Raw genomic sequence first — 9,545 nt, 5'->3', positions numbered from 1 at the left:
ACTCAGGAGGGAGGTGCGCTATGAGAAGGGCTCAAGCGAATTAAAACACTCCCACCTACTCAACTTGGCCGGAGTTATGCTAACTAACATTGAAAAAGACGTACTGTGCAGGGGCTTGAAGTTTGGAGTCCCCCCTAGTTCCAGAATGGACAAGGAGATTGTGCAGGCAGAATTCGAACTAACAAATGATCAATTGGAGCGCTGCGTACCAGTGAGTGATGCCAAGAGGGATACGTGTCAAGCAGCGTTGGCGAATCTTGCAGAAGAGTTTAGTAACAGTAAAGCAGATAAAACCGATTATCCCCTCAACGACAAGCATATGGCAGCCATCAGGAAAATAAAGAATGACAAAGATATAATAATCAGCAGGCCGGACAAAGGGAATGGAGTGGTGATAATGCAGCGAAGTGATTACAATGACAAGATGAATGCTATTCTGGCTGATGCATCGAAGTTTCAACTCCTGGGACCGACGGAAACGCATGACCGCACTTACCTGGATGAACGCGCCTTGCAGGCATACCTATTGCGATACAAAAAGGCTGGAAAAATACTCAATATAGATTACGACCGGATCCGACCCGTTGGCTCGTGCCGACCTGTGCTCTATGGCGTACCGAAAATACATAAGAAAGACGTGCCGCTTCGACCAATCCTGTCCATGATCAATGCTCCCCAACACGAAATGGCAAAGTGGTTAGCTGAATTACTAAAACCAGTCCTCAATAAATATTCCGCCCACGCAACTAAGGATACCTTCGAGTTCGTGGATGAAGTAAGGGAATTTGGCCAGCAGCAGGCAGAGAACTCTGGATCGCTCTTCCTGTGCTCTTTCGATGTAGTCAGCCTCTTTACAAACGTGCCTCTCAAGGAAACAATAGATATCTGCATACAGTCGCTATACCATGATGATGAAATATCAGCCCCGCAAATACCCCAAGATCTTTTCAAGAAGCTGCTTTTCAAAGCCACATCAGACGTGCAGTTCAGTTTCAATGGCAATATGTACGCACAGAGGGACGGAGTAGCCATGGGTTCACCCTTGGGCCCCGTGCTAGCCAATATCTTTGTTGGATATTTTGAGAACACAATTCCAGACAGTCATTGGCCCCAATTCTATAGGCGTTATGTGGATGACACATTCGCAGCATTTCACAACCGGAAACTGGCATTGGAATTCTCTGAGCGTTTAAATAATCTTCACCCAGCTCTCCAGTTTACAATGGAGGAGGAGAATAATGGAGAATTGCCGTTTCTTGTTGTATTGATTAAGCATTCTTCCACAGAATTGCTCACCACAGTATATAGAAAGCCGACGTTCACAGGTCTTTACACCCGCTGGGACTCGTTTTGTGACACTAGAAACAAAATCAATTTGATCAGATCATTAACTTTCAGAGCTAAAAACATCTGCTCACCATCACTATTATCAGCTGAAATTGCTAAGCTAGAGGATTTTCTGTGTTCTAACGGTTACCCACTCAAAGTACTCAAGCGAGTCATGACAAGCGTTCTTGAACCTAGCCCAGATACAGCTTCTGCACAACTTGAACCTGCAACGCGTATTATCACAAAATTGCCGTGGAAAGGGCAAAATTGCATTGCCTTCCGCAAAAAGATTAAAGCTGCAATTTTGAACTGCTATCCTACAGTATCCCCCATTGTAATTTATACAACCAGGCCCGCATTCAGGTCTATCGCGAAGGATGTTTCACCAACTCTTGAAAATAGTAATTTTATTTATAAGTATGCGTGTCGCTGTGAGCGGACGTACGTTGGTGAGACATGTCAGCGATTCTCGGAAAGGATCAAGCAGCATATCCCAGACAAGCTGTACAAGAAGCCGCCTGACAAACGTGTGGCGACAAGTGATAGCGCCATCACAAAGCATTTGCAGGCGCAACCTGAGTGCATCCCGCAGGAACGCAACAGCAGCTTCAGTGTGATCACACCAGCCCGGAACAGCGCGCACAGATTCACACTGGAGGCGCTGTACATTCGCAGTTTGAGGCCAGAGCTGTGTCGACAAAAGAAGCACATCAAGGTGCTGCGGCTGTTCAAGCTGCAACCGGACTGACAACTTTATCACGTGTTTGTTCTGGTACTGCATTCCCTTCATGTGTTGTTTCCCGCATTTTTCCACTGCTCCATACATTCTTATGGTAGTGTAGTGTGAACTTGAGGCGCGTAAGAATATTCTTGCTGATTCTCTACCCCCAGTATAAATTCTGGCTTCGTTTTCGTTCTTGCTCATTCCCATGTACCTACTGATGAAAATGGGTGAAAACTTTTAGTGTTATGAAACTTACAACCTTGTTGTTGTGTGTATATAAATTTTGTTCGCCTACCTCTCTATTTAAATATATATATAATATACCCAATGCTGTAGACAGCAAGCTGTTTCGGCCATAAAGGCCTCATCAGTACAGCTACGAGCTAAATAGGCCGAGCTACCAGCCATGGTGCAAAGGAGGCACCACAGACATTAAGGTAGCTCGTCGCTCTAGCGCCAGAGTGCTCAAACTACAAAATGTAGCGGGCATTGCGCGATGCAGCAGCACTAGAGCAGCCTACTGAGAGTGCTCAACAAAGCGAAAACCGAGGAGCGTGATACCAAATGCTGTATATATATATTGACTGGTTTGAGGGAAAGAGACAAACGGGAAAAGGCTGAAGATAAAATTGACTGTCACCACCAGGACTCGAACCAGGGACCCTCGCTTGTAGCCAGCGATGCTCTAACCACTGAGCTATGGTGTAGTCGTCATCCCAGCAGAGGCCGTTCAACATTTTCTTCAGACTTCGTAACTCACACTTCCTGTGAATCCACACAGGCGGGTGGGACGCAGCCCTCACTGTAACCCACACACTTCACGTACAAACTAGCACGCGGGGAGCCCCAAGTCATAAAATATTGACTGGTTTGAGGGAAAGAGACAAACGGGAAAAGTCTGAAGAAAAAATTGACTGTCACCACCAGGACTGGAACCAGGGACCCTCGCTTGTAGCCAGCGATGCTCTAACCACTGAGCTATGGTGTAGTCGTCATCCCAGCAGAGGCCGTTCAACATTTTCTTCAGACTTCGTAACTCACACTTCCTGTGAATCCACACAGGCGGGTGGGACGCAGCCCTCACTATATATATATATATATATATACTCAATCTGCGGACAGAACTGTTTCGTCCTTTGTGGACTCGTCAGCGCAGCACAGAGGAAATGAGGCCGAACCTGATAGCAATGGAAATAAAAATTTCCAATCAGGCCCGAACGTACCTTGCCAGAGTGCTCAAACTGACAAGTCAGTGAGCTCTGCATAACGCAAACAGCAAAGGCACTACCCCACGCAAGAGTGCTCAACTGCTACAAGAACAGGAGCGAAATACTCAATCTGCGGACAGAACTGTTTCGTCCTTTGTGGACTCGTCAGCGCAGCACAGAGGAAATGAGGCCGAACCTGATAGCAATGGAAATAAAAATTTCCAATCAGGCCCGAACGTACCTTGCCAGAGTGCTCAAACTGACAAGTCAGTGAGCTCTGCATAACGCAAACAGCAAAGGCACTACCCCACGCAAGAGTGCTCAACTGCTACAAGAACAGGAGCGAAATACTCAATCTGCGGACAGAACTGTTTCGTCCTTTGTGGACTCGTCAGCGCAGCACAGAGGAAATGAGGCCGAACCTGATAGCAATGGAAATAAAAATTTCCAATCAGGCCCGAACGTACCTTGCCAGAGTGCTCAAACTGACAAGTCAGTGAGCTCTGCATAACGCAAACAGCAAAGGCACTACCCCACGCAAGAGTGCTCAACTGCTACAAGAACAGGAGCGAAATACTCAATCTGCGGACAGAACTGTTTCGTCCTTTGTGGACTCGTCAGCGCAGCACAGAGGAAATGAGGCCGAACCTGATAGCAATGGAAATAAAAATTTCCAATCAGGCCCGAACGTACCTTGCCAGAGTGCTCAAACTGACAAGTCAGTGAGCTCTGCATAACGCAAACAGCAAAGGCACTACCCCACGCAAGAGTGCTCAACTGCTACAAGAACAGGAGCGAAATACTCAATCTGCGGACAGAACTGTTTCGTCCTTTGTGGACTCGTCAGCGCAGCACAGAGGAAATGAGGCCGAACCTGATAGCAATGGAAATAAAAATTTCCAATCAGGCCCGAACGTACCTTGCCAGAGTGCTCAAACTGACAAGTCAGTGAGCTCTGCATAACGCAAACAGCAAAGGCACTACCCCACGCAAGAGTGCTCAACTGCTACAAGAACAGGAGCGAAATACTCAATCTGCGGACAGAACTGTTTCGTCCTTTGTGGACTCGTCAGCGCAGCACAGAGGAAATGAGGCCGAACCTGATAGCAATGGAAATAAAAATTTCCAATCAGGCCCGAACGTACCTTGCCAGAGTGCTCAAACTGACAAGTCAGTGAGCTCTGCATAACGCAAACAGCAAAGGCACTACCCCACGCAAGAGTGCTCAACTGCTACAAGAACAGGAGCGAAATACTCAATCTGCGGACAGAACTGTTTCGTCCTTTGTGGACTCGTCAGCGCAGCACAGAGGAAATGAGGCCGAACCTGATAGCAATGGAAATAAAAATTTCCAATCAGGCCCGAACGTACCTTGCCAGAGTGCTCAAACTGACAAGTCAGTGAGCTCTGCATAACGCAAACAGCAAAGGCACTACCCCACGCAAGAGTGCTCAACTGCTACAAGAACAGGAGCGAAATACTCAATCTGCGGACAGAACTGTTTCGTCCTTTGTGGACTCGTCAGCGCAGCACAGAGGAATATATATATACACAATCCAGTATAGTCCTCACCAAGTACACATTCTTTCTGTTGCTACTCAGAGTTTCTTGAACAATCAATCATCAGGCAACAAACAACTAAAGCTGGGCATGCAAAAACAATGCTAGATATACCCATCACGCAGCAAGCGCGGACACAAAAGTGTCAAGCGCAAAGTGTCACGCACAAAGTGTCAGGCGCAAAGTAATTTAGTTAGAAAGATAAGTGTTAGAAAGCAGCGCAGTTGTCAGTATGCTTTTCAAGTGGCAAGCTTGTGAGTGTGGGCTTTGTGTATAGTGACAATCGTATTCGCGCAATTTTGATGGAAGTGTCCGTTACAAGTGAGGTGGGTTGTCACGTCCGTTGGCCGGAGTGCAGCGTGCTATCCTCACTTGTTTTGTGTCCCGGTGAAGTTGGCTAGGCGATACTTGTTAGCGTGGCGGCATTTTGCGATGACTTCGCTTCTCTTGTTGAGCATGGTCTCATCGCCAAGAAGAATCCATGTTTTCTCAGCTGTGCACAGGTTACATCTTTTTGTGGCGGTGCTGTAGGAGTTGGCCTTTTCCTTTATCTGCCATCTGAGCTGGTAGTCCTGGTGGTTTTGTTTCTTCTCCCAGAGACTCAATCTGCGGACAGCATGCTGTTTCGTTCTTTTTGAACTCATCAGCGCAGCACAGAGGAAATGAGGCCGAACCTGATAGCAATGGAAATAAAAATTTCCAATCAGGCCCGAACGTACCTTGCCAGAGTGCTCAAACTGACAAGTCAGTGAGCTCTGCATAACGCAAACAGCAAAGGCACTACCCCACGCAAGAGTGCTCAACTGCTACAAGAGCAGGAGCGAAATACTCAATCTGCGGACAGCATGCTGTTTCGTTCTTTTTGAACTCATCAGCGCAGCACAGAGGAAATGAGGCCGAACCTGATAGCAATGGAAATAAAAATTTCCAATCAAGCCCGAACGTACCTTGCCAGAGTGCTCAAACTGACAAGTCAGTGAGCTCTGCATAACGCAAACAGCAAAGGCACTACCCCACGCAAGAGTGCTCAACTGCTACAAGAACAGGAGCAAAATACTCAATCTGCGGACAGCATGCTGTTTCGTTCTTTTTGAACTCATCAGCGCAGCACAGAGGAAATGAGGCCGAACCTGATAGCAATGGAAATAAAAATTTCCAATCAAGCCCGAACGTACCTTGCCAGAGTGCTCAAACTGACAAGTCAGTGAGCTCTGCATAACGCAAACAGCAAAGGCACTACCCCACGCAAGAGTGCTCAACTGCTACAAGAGCAGGAGCGAAATACTCAATCTGCGGACAGCATGCTGTTTCGTTCTTTTTGAACTCATCAGCGAAGCACAGAGGAAATGAGGCCGAACCTGATAGCAATGGAAATAAAAATTTCCAATCAGGCCCGAACGTACCTTGCCAGAGTACTCAAACTGACAAGTCAGTGAGCTCTGCATAACGCAAACAGCAAAGGCACTACCCCACGCAAGAGTGCTCAACTGCTACAAGAGCAGGAGCGAAATACTCAATCTGCGGACAGCATGCTGTTTCGTTCTTTTTGAACTCATCAGCGCAGCACAGAGAAAATGAGGCCGAACCTGATAGCAATGGAAATAAAAATTTCCAATCAGGCCCGAACGTACCTTGCCAGAGTACTCAAACTGACAAGTCAGTGAGCTCTGCATAACGCAAACAGCAAAGGCACTACCCCACGCAAGAGTGCTCAACTGCTACAAGAGCAGGAGCGAAATACTCAATCTGCGGACAGCATGCTGTTTCGTTCTTTTTGAACTCATCAGCGCAGCACAGAGAAAATGAGGCCGAACCTGATAGCAATGGAAATAAAAATTTCCAATCAGGCCCGAACGTACCTTGCCAGAGTACTCAAACTGACAAGTCAGTGAGCTCTGCATAACGCAAACAGCAAAGGCACTACCCCACGCAAGAGTGCTCAACTGCTACAAGAGCAGGAGCGAAATACTCAATCTGCGGACAGCATGCTGTTTCGTTCTTTTTGAACTCATCAGCGCAGCACAGAGAAAATGAGGCCGAACCTGATAGCAATGGAAATAATAAAAAAAGATATATATATATATATATATCCTTTCCGAGAATCGCTGACATGTCTCACCAACGTACCCCCACCAACAGCATATCCCAGACAAGCTGTACAAGAAGCCGCCTGACAAACGTGTGGCAACAAGTGATAGCGCCATCACAAAGCATTTGCAGGCGCAACCTGAATGCATCCCGCAGAAACGCAACAGCAGCTTCAGTGTGATCACACCAGCCCGGAACCGCGCGCACAGATTCACACTGGAGGCGCTGTACATTCGCAGTTTGAGGCCAGAGCTGTGTCGACAAAAGAAGCACATCAAGGTGCTACGGCTGTTCAAGCTGCAACCGGACTGACAACTTTATCACGTGTTTGTTCTGGTACTGCATTCCCCTCATGTGTTGTTTCCCGCATTTTTCCACTGCTCCATACATTCTTATGGTAGTGTAGTGTGAACTTGAGCCTGAGGCGCGTAAGAATATTCTTGCTGATTCTCTACCCCCAGTATAAATTCTGGCTTCGTTTTCGTTCTTGCTCATTCCCATGTAACTACTGATGAAAATGGGTGAAAAGCTTTTAGTATTATGAAATTGACAACCTTGTTGTTGTGTGTATATAAATTTTGTTCGCCTACATCTCTATTTAAATATTTAAAATGGCGACTGGACCACCGACTAATTCAGGACCTGAATTATGTTTTAAAGTGCAAAGGCCGGATCATCCGTAGTCGTGAGAATGCAGACTTTTTACGGAACTGCCTTACGTGCGGCGTTGCGCCCCGCTCGATCAAGAAGCGGGTGCAGAGAGTCAAGGCCAAGAAGCCATGGAGAATCGAACGCGCCTTTATCAAGGACGAACAGGAGAGGACAACCGCTGACTTGGAACATTTTCTCCTTGAGTACCGTCGTGTTCTTCACGAAGTCAATCGGAGCCTCAGCGTGCTGGACCGCTTCAGGTTCGCGAAGCTCATCAACCGGACCTCCTCAAGATTACAATGCCGGATCAAAAGTAAGTTGGAAGATGCACTCAGGAGGGAGGTGCGCTATGAGAAGGGCTCAAGCGAATTGAAACACTCCCACCTACTCAACTTGGCCGGAGTTATGCTAACTAATATTGAAAAAGACGTACTGTGCAGGGGCTTGAAGTTTGGAGTCACCCCTAGTTCCAGAATGGACAAGGAGATTGTGCAGGCAGAATTCGAACTAACAAATGATCAACTGGAGCGCTGCGTACCAGTGAGTGATGCCAAGAGGGAGACGTGCCAAGCAGCGTTGGCGAATCTTGCAGAGGAGTTTAGTAACAGTAAAGCAGATAAAACCGATTATCCCCTCAACGACAAGCATATGGCAGCCATCAGGAAAATAAAGAACGACAAAGATATAATAATCAGCAGGCCGGACAAAGGGAATGGAGTGGTGATAATGCAGCGAAGTGATTACAATGACAAGATGAATGCTATTCTAGCTGATGCATCGAAGTTTCAACTCTTGGGACCGACGGAAACGCATGACCGCACTTACCTGGATGAACGCGCCTTGCAGGCATACCTATTGCGATACAAAAAGGCTGGAAAAATACTCAATATAGATTACGACCGGATCCGACCCGTTGGCTCGTGCCGACCTGTGCTCTATGGCGTACCGAAAATACATAAGAAAGACGTGCCGCTTCGACCAATCCTGTCCATGATCAATGCTCCCCAACACGAAATGGCCAAGTGGCTAGCTGAATTACTAAAGCCAGTCCTGATTAAATATTCCGCCCACGCAACTAAGGATACTTTCGAGTTCGTGGATGACGTAAAGGAATTTGGCCAGCAGCAGGCAGAGAACTCTGGATCGCTGTTCCTGTGCTCTTTCGATGTCGTCAGCCTCTTTACAAACGTGCCTCTCAAGGAAACAATAGATATCTGCATACAGTCGCTATACCATGATGATGAAATATCAGCCCCGCAAATACCCCAAGATCTTTTCAAGAAGCTGCTTTTCAAAGCCACATCAGACGTGCAGTTCAGTTTCAATGGCAATATGCACGCACAGAAGGACGGAGTAGCCATGGGTTCACCCTTGGGCCCCGTGCTAGCCAATATCTTTGTTGGATATTTTGAGAACACAATTCCAGACAGTCATTGGCCCCAATTCTATAGGCGTTATGTGGATGACATATTCGCAGCATTTCACAACCGGAAACTGGCATTGGAATTCTCTGAGCGTTTAAATAATCTTCACCCAGCTCTCCAGTTTACAATGGAGGAGGAGAATAATGGAGAATTGCCGTTTCTTGATGTATTGATTAAGCATTCTTCCACAGAATTGCTCACCACAGTATATAGAAAGCCGACGTTCACAGGTCTTTACACCCGCTGGGACTCGTTTTCTGACACTAGAAACAAAATCAATTTGATCAGATCATTAACTTTCAGAGCTAAAAACATCTGCTCACCATCACTATTATCAGCTGAAATTGCTAAGCTAGAGAATATTCTGTGTTCTAACGGTTACCCACTCAAAGTACTCAAGCGAGTCATGACAAGCGTTCTTGAACCTAGCCCAGATACAGCTTCTGCTCAACTTGAATATGCAACGCGTATTATCACAAAATTGCCGTGGAAAGGGCAAAATTGCATTGCCTTCCGCAAAAAGATTAAAGCTGCAATTTTGAACTGCTATCCTACAGTATC

This window comes from Sycon ciliatum, chromosome 3, assembly GCF_964019385.1.
Source record: "Sycon ciliatum chromosome 3, ocSycCili1.1, whole genome shotgun sequence".
NCBI classification, from domain to species: domain Eukaryota; kingdom Metazoa; phylum Porifera; class Calcarea; order Leucosolenida; family Sycettidae; genus Sycon; species Sycon ciliatum.
The sequence above is the reverse complement of the archived record's forward strand: the minus strand, read 5'-3'. Positions refer to the sequence as shown.